At 33.0% G+C, this 16,448-nt stretch overlaps 1 long non-coding RNA gene across 2 annotated transcripts in view; it reads left to right on the top strand.

Moving 5' to 3' along the window:
* LOC147830438 (uncharacterized) overlaps window positions 1-15,829 on the top strand; it is a 184,147-nt gene extending 168,318 nt beyond the window's left edge. Inside the window, exons 2-4 of one of the 2 annotated variants that reach the window (XR_015452613.1) lie at window positions 6,664-6,825; window positions 6,931-7,328; window positions 14,855-15,829. This is a non-coding gene — a long non-coding RNA (uncharacterized LOC147830438). Of the gene's footprint in view, window positions 1-6,663; window positions 6,851-6,930; window positions 7,329-14,854 lie in introns of both variants that reach the window. The other variant, XR_015452612.1, reaches the window with a different exon arrangement.
* The last annotated feature ends 619 nt before the right edge of the window (window positions 15,830-16,448 follow it).

The raw sequence follows: 16,448 nt of genomic DNA, 5'->3' as shown, positions 1-16,448 counted from the left end.
CAAAAGGGGAGAAGAATTATGGTGTGATAAAAATAATCAGTGTTTTACGTATGTCCAATATACCGAGTTAATCTATTATTCTGTATTATAAAATATGCACTAAATTTTTAAAATAAAACAAAGATATGAAATTTGTCCTTAAGAAAATAAAGTGGGAGGGGTATGGGGAAAAAAAGAAGGGATTGGAATTAATATGAGAAAAACAAAAAATGGAAACAAAGTCTTTGTAAATGGGGAGGGCTGGAGGGGTTGAAGGGAGGGCAGGGGAATGCGGAAAAAATAAGAACCAAGGTGAATTATGTAAACGTGAAAATTTCCAATGATGAGTGTCATTATATTGTATACCTTAAATGTACCAATAAAATTAATAAAAAAAGAAAAGAAAGATATGGAATAGCATTTCTGACTATGAAAACAGATTAAAAATATGTATGTGTATAAGTAAATTATGAAACTATTAAAGGGCCATATAGAAGAATGTATAATTGATCTGTAATTGGAAAAACCCATCTAACATATGTAGCAGAGCCAAAAATTCTGAAGGAAATTTTTCAAAAATCAATATTAAAATACATTAAAATAAAAATATAAGAAATGTTTGCAATATAGGTAATAAAAAAGTATTAATTTTTGGAATATACAAAATAGCGACAAAGCAATAAGATAAGATAATCAAACATAGAGGAAAACAATTGAGTAAATATTTGCATAGTTATTTCATAGAAGATGAAAGAAAAATGACCAAAGATTGAATTCAAAACAGTAGTTTTTCCTTAGTAGTAATAGGTATGTTTTTTACATTGATATTGAAAAATTTTAGGATATGCGTTTATATAAAGATATGTAAATTATTAAGTACCTTTATATATAATGAAAATATGTAGTACTTCACATATATATACATATATACATATATAAGTATATAGTATTTACTTGTAATAAAATCATGCATATATATATATATATATATATGGAGAGAGAGAGAGAGACATAAACTCACGAAAAAGAAAAGGAATGATGCAAACTTAACTAATATTTGCAGATACCTCTAAATAAAACCTGGAATTTAAGTTAGTAATCTTCTAATCATCACTTTCTTTAATCTTACTTATTACATATAATGTCTTAATTTTTTACATGAAGAAGATATTCAGGAAGTATATGTTTGAAATTATTTTAATCAATCTATATACAAGGCATTAAAGAGGTAAAACAGTTCTCAAAAATATTTTTTATTGAATTCTAAGCTTTAGACATTAGTAATTGTTAAGGTTTATATCTGGATGTCCCCCAAGAGCCTCCTACACTCATGCGTGGGGCTTCTGGAAGGTGACCCGAGAGTGAGGGTTTACAGCTCACTTGCTGTTAGGATGTAAGGCCTCTTGGAAGAGGGGGTCGTGACCCAAAAGATTGTAGCTCCCTTGCTGGCTTCTCCCTTGCCTCTCTCTCTGGCCTCTTGATGTGAACACCTTTTTCTTCCGCCAGGTGCCTCTGCCATTCTGTCCTGCCTTTGAGACAGGAAACTATGGACTGAAACCTCTACAAACTGTGAGCCAAAATAGACTACTTCTTTGAGTTTTGGTGTAGAGTATTGTGTCTTAGAAACAAGGAAAGTAACTAGATGGTAACCAACACACCAGTTCATAAAACAACAGAAAAGTCTGATAAGTGCTCACTTTTGAAAATACAAATATAAAAATGTTACTAAATTATCACCAATAGAGCACTGGAGTCTTTATGTCACTCCAAGTCCCTTCTACTAGCTAAGTCTCTAGATTTGTCCTTGTGGAATTTAAGTTGGACAAGACCTTCGAGGTTACACACATTTTCCAGAGTTTGTCTATCAATCAAAAGAGGGACACCTTCATAGAAATAATTATAATATCCTAGAACATTATTGTTATCTTCTGAGAGCCATGTAAACAAATCTTTAATTCAAATCTTTAATTTGGGAAGATGTTTTTAAAGTATTTTTAAAAAGTGAACCAACAGCTTTACTACACAAGGAAATATTACAACATTTATAGTACAGACATGCAAGAATATTGAACCTGTGCTTCAATTTAATGTAATCAACTTACGTTGAGAAAGCTCAAAACATTTTGATAAAAGACAATTATGATAACATAGTCTGATGATTCTGAAGGGTAGTTTCCTAAAGATAACTGATGGAAAGGGAGATCTGTAAGTCATCACCTTATACAGAAAACATCAGACATGCAGCATTACCCACAAAAGTGATGAAATATATCCATCTGTATAATTCAATACCTTGCTTATTTAGTTGATGGAAAGCTTTTTATATCAGAGAAAAGTCTTTTTTAAGGATTAGTACCAAAGAATAGAATTTCTTTACTTGAAAGAGAAAGCTGCCTGGGAGGGGTGCAGTGTTGGGGGGTAAATCTGCACAGACAAATGATATAACCAGAAGACATACTTCAGCTAATAATTGGCAGGTGCTCCATGCATGCAGCCAAGATAGTTTTGTACAGAAAGTGGTTTTCCTGGTCTTTTCCAGTCAACTTCATAATCATTATACATAAAAACCTAGGGTCAATCTAAAGTTTAAAATAGAAGATTTTTAAAAATGGCTAAATTCAGGTCTCCATTTAAGCCTTCAGTATTTTGAAAGCTTTTGTCTCAGATTAACTAGTCTACTATTCTGATGTCAATTCTCTTCACTTCCTCTACAATAGACATTTATTTATCAAGTGTGGTACCATCTGCTAGAACATGTCTACTACATAGTATGTTCAAAAGATGAAGATAAAATTGTAAACAACAGAGGGAAAACTGGATAGATAATTGTATTAGAAAAGTAATGTGACTTTATTTTGCTCAGAATGATACTTGACCCTGAATTACTTGGTAGGCAAGAATGAAAAGGAAATAGCTGTACAATCAAAGTAGTCTAAAAAGAATGACTCATATGTGAAAAATAATTCTTTTGTGGAATTTTGAGAGAAAATCCTTGAATTTTTACATGAAACCAAAGTTATGAAATTATTTTATCTATTATTATGTTAAAGACTACTAGAAGCTAATGTTTCTTGTTTCCATTTTGAATGTTTCAAACATTTTCTCTACTGTTTCCTTTTTTATAGTAAATGGTACACATTTGATTTGAAAATATAGAGTGCACAGAAAAGCAAAAAAACCCCCAAACCGTTAAACTCTTACAATACTAGAAGTCCAGAATTATTGTCAACTTTTTGGAATATTGTTTTCCAGAGTTTTGATGTATAATTTACTTGGATGAAAACATAGTGAATATTTGTGCGCCCTCTGTTATTACCAAATTATTTTTTCATATGTAACAGTTCATAGTATTTTTTTCCCTTAAATTCTTTTATTGGTACATTTTAGATATACAATACATTTACATTTATCATTAGTTACTTGTACCCGTACATGATGTTCATAGTATTTAAAAAGATTTTTTGACACATTTGTTTATAAAAATGTATGATGCATAATTATGATATTCTAAAGTTGAATATTTATTTGTCCAATGTACTTATGCCATAAACAATGCTATATTAAATGGCTTTGGCATATATTTTGTCAACTTTTTTGCCACAACCCCTGTGGCTGAAGGGTTCATGGAGTGAGAAACAAAGGTAGGAGATTAAGAAAGTCAGACAAAGCAAAAGACAAAGATGATAGTAAAGTTTATAAAGCTGAGGCCAGGTTGAAAACCTTTGTCTTGATGAGACAAAAGGCTTGGCTTGCACCCTTAGCACCTTCATTTATAATGTAGATAAGGGTAAGGAAAGGGGATGCCTGACTGGAACAGGGAGACTGGCTAGGGTCTGCGGAGATAATGCTTGATGTTTCTCTGGTGGATGGGTGGGAAGAAGACAGTCCTCTTCTTGGCCAGGCCTTGCTCCATCAGGCTCTCTTGTCGCCTGTTCCGGGAGGAGGCCAGTTAGGTCTGGCCATAGCGATTTACAGCGCATCGCTCCAAGCACTTTTTAATTTAGAATCATAAAGCAGATCCTGCAAAAATTACTTGGCCAAAGATTTTGGATGCTATTCAAGTAACTAATAACTGAATTGTTTTTCACTAAAAAAGTTTATCAATTTAAACTATTATCAGTTTAGGCAATTGCTTACTTCAATGCACTATTGCCAGAACTGAATGTTTTTGTGTTTTCAACAAAGTTAATGTTATGTTTCAAAAATTGAATTATGTGGCATTAAAATGATTCTTATCAATATTGAATATTGCTCAAATGTTTATTATGCATTTATTTTTGCTAGTTATTTACTATTTTTCATCTGTATTATTTTCTCTTGATTTTTATTTATTAATCTGTATCAGTTCTTTACAGAAAAATGTTTTACCATGTTATTTATGAATTTTTTTATGTTGTGATTTTAATCTATATATTTTTGAAGATGTATTATTTAGATTTCTATATATCACCTTTCTTTTATTTTTGAATAATCAACTCACTGTGTAATTCTTTCCTTGTAAAATGTATTGTCTTTTCTTGTGGTTTATCTCAATTTTTGTGGATATTTCATAGCTATTCATGATGTTTAATTCTTCAGGAACTAAATTATTTTTCTTAATTAACTTTTCCTTTTGAGTAAAAAATTACCCTGATATGCATATTGATGGGATGAAATATATTGGTTAATTAATGTTTGCTAATGTAAGCAATGTAGTGTCATATAATGGAGTAGATTGATTTTTTGCATATTCCATTTTTAAAAGTAAATAACATGAATAAAATATTTTAAAGTTGTTTTTCTAAAATAGGTTAAAATGGATAAAGAGCAATATATATGCAGAGTCATTATCATCAGCTATTTGATTTTTATTTATTTTTACCAATATTCTGCTGGTTCCTCTTATTCCATTGAACTGTTTTGTTCTATTATCAGTTTCTTCTTTGTAAGGGAGAGTCTTCTTTATGTCTTATACTCTGAGTAACTACTTTTACTTTTAAGATTATGATACATAGTGTAGTGGATTAACTATTTTTATTCTCTTATTTTGTTATGAAATTTTGTTTTCATAAAACAAAAATATTTAAAAGTATTTGTTTGTAGATCATAGAAGCAGTTCTGAGTGAGAAGTAGCATGTTGCTTTCCGAAGATTAAAGGTAGCCCAAGTTAATATGCTTTATCTGTATTCAGTATTCATATATCATTATTTTCAGAAATTAGATTTTAAAAATTATTCTCTTTATGAATGAAATCTGCAAAATTAGACTCCAGTACTATTCTCCAAATATATGAAGCATTTCAGAAGAAAGTCTCTTAAATATAATTATTCAAGCTTTGAAAACAGTAACAGTGGAAATTTGTCTGCATTCAAATTACAGTGTCAGTGATTACCTTTGGATGAGGGAAACATTATCATCCCCGAACTCTTAAGGTCAATAAATGCCTAAAGACAAATTTGGAATAATTATGATTTTGCCTTACTTGCCCCTCTTACTATAAGTGGATATGCCAGCTTAACACACCTGCGGTCTTTCTTGAGTCACATGCTTATTGCAATGGTTAGGTTCCTGAAATTTTCACATAAGACTGTAAAATATTAGTTTTCAGAAAAGAAGGAAGTCATAACCTGTAGTTCTAAAGTATAGAAATACTATTAATTACTTGGATATTACAAATAATATAGATGAACAATGACAGAATTTTAAGCATTTTAATGTGATGAATATATTACAAGAAGAAAATTCTACTGCAGTTTAAAAGACTATGAATAGTGCAGTGATTTAGACAAGTTATTGAAACTCTTTGTCCCATTATTTGTTTATAAACTAAAAGTATTTGGAAGAGAAACTTTAACTAAATTTTTTCCAAACTAGAATCTGAGAAACATTTACCCATCAAAAAAGTACAAGGCTTCAGATATCACTACATCCTAAATTTGGGAGGCATATAAGCTTGGGCATCTTAGTTTCTTTTATTAGAATATATATGGCAGTTTTCCCCCCAAAAACCTGAGGAATGCCACCTCTTATACTACCTATACTTTTTACAGTGGGTTATAGACATTTCTTCCATTTGAAAGTTTGGGTCTATGGGGGAGATTTATCTGTGAAATATCTCCTGAAAATTTGGCCATACCTATGAATAAGGCAGAAATGATTATATGTGACTTCTAAAGCTAGGTCATAAAAAGGAGTTCAACTTGGTCTTTGAATCCTGTCACCATGCTGTAAGCAGATAAATAGGTCATAGGGGGAGATCATATGCAGATGTTCTGACTAGTAGCCCCAACTAATGTTTCAACTAATAGCCAGCATCAGTCTCAATCTCAAGACACCTGAATGGCCAAATCTTCAGTTGCTTTCAGGCCCTATCTTTTAGGTCGCCTGAAGCTTTGAGTTTTCTGAGCTGACTCCAGAGCTGAAGGAAACTATCTTTTCTATATTTTTCCAAATTTCTGATGCATAAAAGCTGTGACATATAATAAAATAGTCAGGGGCCGAGGATTTAGCTCAGTGGTTTTGCTGCCTGCTGCACAAGTGCAAGGACCCGAGTTCGATCCCCGGTATCAAAAACAAACAAACAAAAACTAAAATAGTAAGTATTGAGGTAATTTTTTTGCTCAGCAGCAGAAAACCAGAATAGATTTGAGTACTGGAGTTAGGGAGCTAAACAATTTAAATATGTCACTTTGTCTTGGCTGGCAGGTGGAAACTGGAAGAACACTGACAAAACAGCGAAAGCCTTAAAGGACTTCAGCAAAATCTAAGGAAAACTAGAAGGATCTTAGAAAGATAATGGATGGCTACCATAAGGAAGTCACTCTGAGAGCTCAAAAGAAAATAATAAAATGTTTTTGAAGAATAGAGGTAAAGGAACCATTGCTTAAAAAAGGTAAAAAGTTGGTAACATTGTCGCCTGCAGTACATGGAAAATAGTAAATGTATCTAATGAACTCATTGATTTATTTAAAGGTCTTTTCGGACTGCATATTGGAAATATCACTGAATTTCTTCTTGGAAATCGTGACAAAATGGGACAAGAGAGAGAAGGGAGCTGAAGGAAGAAACCTCTTAAATGCAAAGGAGCCAGGATTTATAAATCTTTTTCATGCCCATGTCTCCATGTAGACAATGATTCTAAAATAAAGAAAAGGCTTTCTAACAGAGATCAAACCTAGGCCACTATCTGTAAAACATGGTCTAAAGAAAAAGACAACAGAATGACCATATAACCTTTCTTCCTCAGTATTTGAAGTTTGCCTCTTAGACAAACTAAAATCTTCCTGAAGACCTTAAGGTCTGCCTTCTAAACACTCTATCAACAGATTCTTACACGTGTCTAACCACATCAGCCTCTCCTGTACACCAAGGTAAGGAGAATTTCATTGAAAAGAAATTTATTGTTGTGGCTTTTGTCCTAATGAGGTAAACAGCAAAAAGAGTCATAGAAAATCCCACAGGGTTTCTAAAAACATTGTTTTCCTGAATATTCCACCATCTTGGACTCAAAGAGGTGCAGGGAGGTATTTCCCTTCTCCTAACCTCTAGGATCACAAAAACATCTTGAGAGGACCCTTCAAGATGAAAGACAAAAGAAACGCAATTTAGGGGACAGAAATAAGAGCCATGGAAAATAATGGAATAAGAGCCATGGAAAGAGTGTTTGTCCTATGCTTGTGTCTTAGTCACTTTCTTATCTCTGGGACAAAATTCCCTACATTTTCAACTTAAGGAGAGGAGAGGTTTGCTTTGGTTCATGGCTTGTAGATGATTCAGTCTATAGTCAAGGCAGAAATGGCATGGTGGAAGGGCCTCAGCAAAGGACAGCTGTGCATTTTGTGGTGGCCAGGAAGCAGAGAGAAAAGGGAAGAGTCCCGAAGTCATATGTTACATCTACAGGTAACTTCTCTTCTGCCCAGGCTGCTTCTTCTAATAGCTTATTCAGCTTTGGATTAATCAGTGGATAAATCCATCTAGGAGTACATTGCCCCCATGATCCAATAACCTTTTAAAAGTCCCTCTTCTGAACACATGAGACTTTTGGGGGCACATTCATATCTAAAATGTCTAAACTATAACAGTTTGTTCTACTACTGCCACCTAAATTGTTTATATGAAAGACACTGTTCTGATAATCTATTGATACATTACCTGTTTCAGATATGAGCTCTGCAGCTTATGAGGTACTGGAGTTTTTGAGCTATAATTAAAGAATATCAGTTGAGGAATCTCATTTAGTTTCATTCAGATGATTCTTCTGGTCTTTGAGCTGATGCTGTAATGGAATGAGACTTGGTAGTCTTGATGATGGTGATAAGTGGGTTTTTTTTAGCTCTAGAAGTATGAATTACTGTGGCCAGCATGGTACAGCCTAGATTAAACTTCGGTATGAAGTGTGAGTCAAAGTCTACAATTATTCACTAATTATGAATCAGAAGATATGATTCCAGGGAATCATTTTTTTAGGGAAAAAAATTACAACTGTTCTGTTAAGTCCCCAGGAAATACAGAATAACTAAGGACAGGAGAGAGGGAGCTTTATAAAACTGTGGAGTTAGAAAATGTCTCAAGCTCCTGGAAGTACCTTCCTCTAGGGACATTTCTTTCGCCTTGCTAATGAATGAGGTGCCCCCATCTGTAGTCTCATTGTATCCTGCCCTAACTACTGTAGAATTGTACTGCAATTTCTTACTTTATGTCCCCCATTGGACTGAATTCTAAGAGGAATAGACTGTTTTGTCTCATTATCTGATTTGTCTCCTTATTCCTGGGATGGAGTCTAAGGTATAATAGATGTTCAATCAATATATTTAAAATAACCAAATTTTAAAAAATAAAGAAATTGTGCCATTCTAACTGAGATATAAAATAGTGCAGAGAATTAACATTTCCTAATCTTCATATGCTGGGCAAATCAAGGAAAGCATTTCTCAAATCAGAGATATAAGACAACATTATTTATGTAGATATGGAGTACTGTATGGAGGTAGTATTTGCTTTACCTCTGATATTTATGAGACTCCAGGGAAGATTATAAATGGAGGATAATTTGCCATGTGTCTAACTATTTAAAACTTATAAACTAAGCCAAGAAACTGCTAAATAAAATATATTTTAGTCTTCTACTTTGATAAATGTACTTTTATAATAATATGGGAAGCAAGTTCAAATTTGAATTACTGGACATTTACACTCCCATCTCCTACAAAGAGCCACATTTGACTGTACCTCAGGCTTAGGGTTACTCTCTCCAGGTGATACTCCCTCAGGAGTACAGACTCCGGGAAGTACTTGTACAGACCCTGCAGGAAGGTTTTATCATTTGTGAAAGATGTGGTCGGGTCACAAATTCACAGAGAGTGGCCTTAAAGCAGGAGTATGGGCCTGTTTGGGGCTAGGCCCAGGGCCACACAGACTCCTCAGTTTATGTGTATGGGAGTGAGTAGAAGATGGCAAAGATAAGACTGTCTTTCTCTGCAAAGGATAATAGGAAATACATGAAAGATCGTGCCCAAATTACATCATAAAATGATTTAGCTGACCACTGTCTTTATTGGATTTTGTAAGCTAAAATTTGGCTAATTGCACCTTAAATAAATCTAGGTGACAAGTTAGTGACGAAAGATGTATTGATGGAGTAAATGTTTCCTATGAACACTTCTGAGTGACAGATAAAGATAGCACAGTCTTTCCTAGGACTCTGTGTCCACTGAAGAGTGTGGCCCCTCTTGGGGTATGTTGGTTTTTCTTAGTTTACCCACTGAGCTTGAGGGGCCTTTAAAACTTTAAATCTCCTTTTGAGGGTTTAACAACAAAAGCATGTCTGTTTGTATCAATTCGCACAGCTTCATAGGACAAAGGACTCAGGAAGTCATTTCAAGAGAGGAGTAAAGACAGTAAATAGTACTTACAGATGTGAAAAATAATTCTATATGTTTGCATCTAAACTGCATAAAATTACATCCACAGGCACATAGAAAACTAGTAATAAATTGTCTTGACAAACAGTTGTTTATTATAAATTTTCAACTTTCTATTCAAATGCCTTGGGTTTCATTAAATTAAACATAAAGATACAGATCCACAGCTGAAGATGAATATTCCAGCATGAATCATATGGATGTAAAATAAATTTAGTGTTTTTACATTCCTATTAGTATATTTTAAGTTCTGCCTTAGAAAGTACTTGCTTGCCAGTGAGCTGAGCTTTCTGTAACTAGTGAGTTTCAGATCATTTGAGGGAATATATAAGAGTACAGGAAACTATTCAAATGACCAGAGAGGGAGGGAGAAACTTGAAGGCTTTCTGGTAGCTCAGGATTTTCAGGGTGACCTTTATGTATGCCTTGAGATATAGGCAGTGATAACTTCTCTAAGACAGTGTAATTCTCATATTACACCACTTATGTTTCTTCCTTTTCCACTTTTTCTGCAACTACTTCAAAGGAACATCATTTGTTTGAAGGTTGGTAGATCATCTTCTTTTCTGTAGCCGTACTCATCTGGTTGCATGGCTATAAATACTACATAATTGCAGGCTGATAAATCTCAGATTCATATATCTAATCTCAGCCTCTCTGTTGAGCTCCAGGGCTCCAGGTACTTACTCAGTATTCGACAATGTCTACACTTATATCCACAATTCAACATATTTAAAACAGACTCTTGACTCCCTGTGCCCTTACCTCTTCCTTCTTCATGTCATTCAATAGCATCACCATTCAGTTTTAAATCCCAGAATTATCTTTGAATCCTTCATCTTTGGCAGTTAACATATCATGAGTTCTGTTGGCTTCACCTTCAAAATACGGCAAGTAATTTATCAAGTATTATATTCAAGTAATACATCAAAAGATCAATTTAACTTTCTAAAAGTTTTAGCTAACATGTTTTAAAGCTTCTCTGGATAATAGGTACTATGACCTAGCACCTGTGTTCTTGAGTTCTAATCACAGTGTAGTCTACATCCCACAAATAACCAGATCAACATGAGGCTTCTGCTTATATGAAGATAATATAGTTGTATTTTCCTCTATAGGTCTAAGAACAATAAAAACTCTAAGTAGTGTATATGGAACAAACCAAAAGTCTCTCAAAGGTGAAGAGAAGAAGGTAGAATGGATTGGACCTTGACTCAAGAAAAGACACAGGGCACAGCTCCTGATTTTGTTTTTCCTCGAAAATTGAAGATTTGAAACTGAAAATGTTGGCAATTTGGAAATGTCAACACAGACAGAAAACAAAACAGAAAAGCAACAAATGACTTATTTCTTTGACCAACAGACCAGGAAAGGGCAGGCTAATAAGATAGAAAACTTTTTGTTTTTGTTATTGTTGTTGTTTTGTTTTGTTTTATAGCGAATGTTTGCAGTACATGATGCTCACAATCATCTTGGGGAGTGAGTGCATGTACAAAATACAGCTTGTTTCCTTTTTTAGCCCCCTTCCCCTTCCTCCCTCTCTCCCTCCCTCTACATCTAATCATTTTACTCCAGCTTTACAGAAAAACCTTTATCCATGCTAACAAAGATGGAGAAGAGGCCTTAAGGATTCACGAAACTGAATAAAACCCGAACAGGTTAACACACACACACACACACACACACAAACACACACACAAAATCTGCTCGAACATACGTAATAGTCAAATTTTAATTATTATAGATAAAAAATCCTTAAGGCTGAGATATAGAAAGATGTGAGGGGAAATGGGGTCTCAACTATTTGAAATTTTAAAAAAATTGAATTACTGTAGATCATTCATCTGAAAATATGGAGGCCAGAAGAAGGTTGTATGTTTTTTCATGTGCTAAAAGGCAAAGAACTGTAAGCCTTGAATGCTTTACTAAGTAAAATTATTCTTTACAAATAAATAGGGGAATAATGCAATCCCGATTTTATTCATTTTTATTGAAAATATCACTCAATTAAAAATTGTTATTCACCAAAGGAGTTGCAAAATAAGAGAAACAAGAACATTCAGAACTGGAAAAAAACAGATAACTCAACAAGAATAGTAGGATATTTCAAAAGGAAGGAAACTACATAACAATATCCATTATGAACATGCAGAACAAAAATCCTGAACAGAAAATAGTAAATAGAATTTAGTAATATCTAAAAAATTATACAACGTGCCTATGTGAGATTTTTTGTAAAGTTGTCAACTTGATATACTACTTGAATATCAATTAACATAAGCCACAATATTGATAATCTAAGGAAGAAAAATCACATGATTAGTAATTGATGCCAAAACCCCGCCTCATCACTCATCCATAATAAAGAATCTTGTTGGAAGGTGTTTCCTCTGTTTGATAAATAGAATTGAAAAAAATTTTATAGCTAGCGTTATAGCTGATGGTGAAAGATTTAATGTTTTCTGCCTAAGATTAGGAAGAGACAACAGTATCTGTTTTCACCATTCATGCAGTGTAGTTAGGGAAGTTCCATCTAATGCATTAAAACACAAAAAGAAAGGTAGACATATCAAGGAAGAAACAAAATTTTTTAGTAAGGGACCACATTATTGCCTCTGCAGAAAATTCTTTAAAACTCCACTAAAAATCCCCTGCAATTAGTAAGTGTGTTCTACAAGGTTGCAGGTTATGAAACAAGCCTACAAAACTGTTGCTGTATACTAACAATGAACATACAAGCACCAAAATTCAAACCACAATGCCACATAAAATCACTGAATGAAAAAAAAGAGAAATACAACAGGTAAATGTAATAAAATGTGTACAGGGCTTGTGTGCTAAAATTCACTGAAAGAAACTAAATGAGATATAAATCAATGGGAAGACATTATGGATTGGAACACTTAACATAGTGAATATATAAATTCTCAAATTGACATACAGGTTTAATTCTTTCCATATAAAATTCCTGTATGATATTGAGGTGATGAACAAGATTATTCTAAAATTTACAGGGAAATACACAAAGTCTGGAGGAATTGTGTATCTATAAACAAATGAACAAATGGTAATCTGTATTTCAAATATTATCCAAATACTAACTCAAATGCTTAACTGCTTAAATGTAAAATGCAAAGCTCTGTCTTAGGAAAAATATAGGAGAATTCTTTAAGATCTAAGACAATGAGTCAGGGATTTAGCTCAATGATTCTGCCACTTGTCTCTCAAGCTCAAGATCTCAAGTTTGATCCTGTTACCAAAAAAAAAAAAAAAAAGACAAGATCTAGGACAAGGAAAAGAGTTCTTAAAGTTGATATTAAAAGCACTATCTATAAAGGGAGAAATTGATAAAATGGACCTCATCAAAACTTACTCTGCAAAAAATCCTGGGCAGAAGATGAAATGGAAAGCTACAGATTACATAGAAATAATTAAAAAACATATATTCTTCAGAAGATTCGCATATAAATGTATAAAGAACTCTCAATAAGTAACACAAAAATCAATTAGCTAATAGGCAAATAATATGAACATTTTTGCTGAAGTGGGTATACCTAGATTTCAAATAAATACATAAAAATATATTCATAATCATTGAATATCAGGGAAACACAAACTAAAACAAATGAGATACCACTACATATTTATTAGAATGGGTAAAATAAAAGTGATAACACAAACTACAGGCACAAACTACAGAATGTGGAACTGGATCATTAATATATTGGTGGTGGTAATTAAAATGGTACAGCTACTGTGGAAAACAGTATGGTACTATCTTTAGAAACCAAACACGTAGCTACCATAGAACCCAGCAATCCCACTCCTGGATATTTTCCCCAAAGAAATGAAAGTCTATATTCATACAAAACTGTGTACATGAATATTGATAGTAATTTTATTCCTAATAGTCCAAGATAAGTATCCTTCAATAGGTGAGTGGTTAAATAGCCTCTAGTATCATGGTATGATACTTAGCAGTGAAAAAATTATTGAAGAAGCAAACTAAAGAAACAAATTACTGATACACTCAACATATCCAAATCTCCAGACAACTAAGCTGAATTGAAAATGTGAGTTCTCAAATGTCATATACTATTATGATTCCATTTATATAACAACTTAAAATGATAAATAAAATGAAAAACAAATTAATGTTGGTGGGTTATAAGGAAGGATGGGCATAATTATTAAAAAAAGGATGGGGTAGCAAAAGGAGTGATCATTGTTGTGACAAATATTCTGTAGTTTACTGTATTAATGTGATATTGCACTACAGTTTTTGCAAGTGTAACCAATGAAAGAAATTGGGTAAATGGTACATGGGACATCTTTGTATATTTTACTAACTGGATGTGAATCCATGATTTTCTCAAAAAGTATAATTAAAGAACAAAATATAAATCATGTCCTTTACCTTTTTCAGAATCCTCCAATTTTTCCAATAACTTTTAGGATAAAATCCATATTCTTCCCCGTGGCTACAAAGTCTGCAAAAATGTAGCTCCATCTGACACCATGTCAAGCTGGTCTCATTCTTCTCATTCTTCTGGCATACATTTCCTATTTTCTCCAAGAAAAAATTTCCTTTTTTTCCCTTTTTAAAAATAAGAATATGTTCTTCATTCATAAAAATTCATTCATTGTGGGGAATTGGTACATATAGATATCACATCTAGGTCTTTTTTACTTTCCCTTTCTACCCTCCCTCCCAAATCCCCCTGTTATGGTTTATATCTAGAATGCTCCCAAACTGTCATGTACTCAGAACCAGAGATTTGGAGGGGGTGGCTGGACCATGGGATTGCTGTACTCATCAGAGGATTCATTCACTGGTGAGTTCAGTGTCTGGGTGTGCTACTGGGAGGTGGGGCCTAGTTAGAAGAGGTGAGTCACTGGTGTGATCTGGAAAGGTTTATTTCCCTCTAACAGTTCTCCCTTCTCTTTTTGTTTCCTGGACACCATGATGTGAACAGCTTTCTTTTGTGGCAGGCCTTCCACCATGCTGTTTCTGTCTTGGAGCCTTCGTACCATGGATTGAAACCTCTGAAACGGTGAAACAAAAGAAATCTTTCTTCTTTTAAGTTTCAAGTGTTTCATATTTTGTCTCACTGATTTAAAAAAAAGTGAATAAGACCCAACCCCTCTTTCCCAGGTCCCCTTCTCATTTCCACAAAGTAATTCAAACTTTTGTTCAAGTGTCAACTCGATAGAGTCATCATCCTCACCAACTAATTATGTCTCTGTCTTTCTCTGTCTTCTTCAATTTCTCTCTTCCTCCTTCCTTTTCTCCCTCTCTTTATCCTCTCTCTTTCCTTTCCTCTGCATACTACCTATAACAACTCCAAATTCAAATATAAAGTAATGAAGTTTTAAAAATAATTTATATTCTCTTCCAACCATACAATAATATGTTTTACTTATTCAGATAAAATATAAAAATGGTGAGGTCCTCTTTAACCATGATAATAAATTTGTCTTTTCTTTGTTGGCTGTGTTTATTATCAAATATTTTCTTATGATTTTATATGTATACTATGCGCACACACATAACTTCCATAGAAATTACACAGTGTTACACTTCTTTTAATGTCTGTGAGTATAAGCATTATCTTACAATTTGCTTTTTTTTCAGAGATATATGTTGGAAATGTTGGATGTTAGATATATTTAGTACACCATAGATTAAATACCACACATTTTATTCAGCAATTTATTTATCTTATGAAAGAACAGAAAGATTTCCCAGTGTGTCATTTTAATGTAACTTCTTGTGTGTGCATGAATGCATATAAGTTTGTGTGCATGTGTTACATCAAACTTAAATGTGGAATTCAAAATTTTTCTACTAATTTTCTCTTCTATTTTATCTGTTGACTCCTAAAAGATGAATTATATTCTGTGTACTACGGTTTTATCCATTTCTCCTAGGGAATATCAGTTAATCCTTTATAAGCTTTGAATTTATGATGTTAAATGTAGAAAATTTATGATTTTATATCTTCTTAGTAGATTGTTGACTTATCAATATTTCAATTTGCTTAAAAGTTATTTCCCTTAAAGCTTTAGCTTTGAATTATCTTTACGTGCCATTGCCAACTCTGCTTTAATTTGTTGGTATTTGCCTTTACTTTTAACTTTCTTGTTTTATTTTTATAAATGAGAATCACTTTAAAATCGAATATGGTTAAATAATTCGCTTGTTTCAATAAAATATCTTCTAAAACATGAGGTAAGCACATTTATATTTGCTATTCAATGAAATATTACTATCTCATTTCATATTTTTAATTCAATATTATTTCATTGTTTCCTTTGTCTTCTTTTCTGGAATTTGATAGATGCATTGAGTTTTACTTTTTTCTAATTTTATTTATTTGTTTTTTTAATCTATATTTCTGTATTTCTTTTTTATTTTAGCAGAAATGTTCAAACTTATTCTTTTAAAAGCAAATACTAATATTAAATCATTGACATAACCAAAGTATGTGTTTTTATCTTTCAGTTTCCACTACTGGGTTCCCCTCCCACTCAAGTGCCTCTGTACTTCCCTCACATTCACACATAAAT

Source organism: Heterocephalus glaber, unplaced genomic scaffold (assembly GCF_053883595.1).
Source record: "Heterocephalus glaber isolate CG9 unplaced genomic scaffold, H.glaber_assembly_v1.0 deba00000122, whole genome shotgun sequence".
Classification (NCBI taxonomy): domain Eukaryota; kingdom Metazoa; phylum Chordata; class Mammalia; order Rodentia; family Bathyergidae; genus Heterocephalus; species Heterocephalus glaber.
Note: the sequence above shows the minus strand (reverse complement) of the source record. Positions and strands in the feature narration are given on the sequence as shown.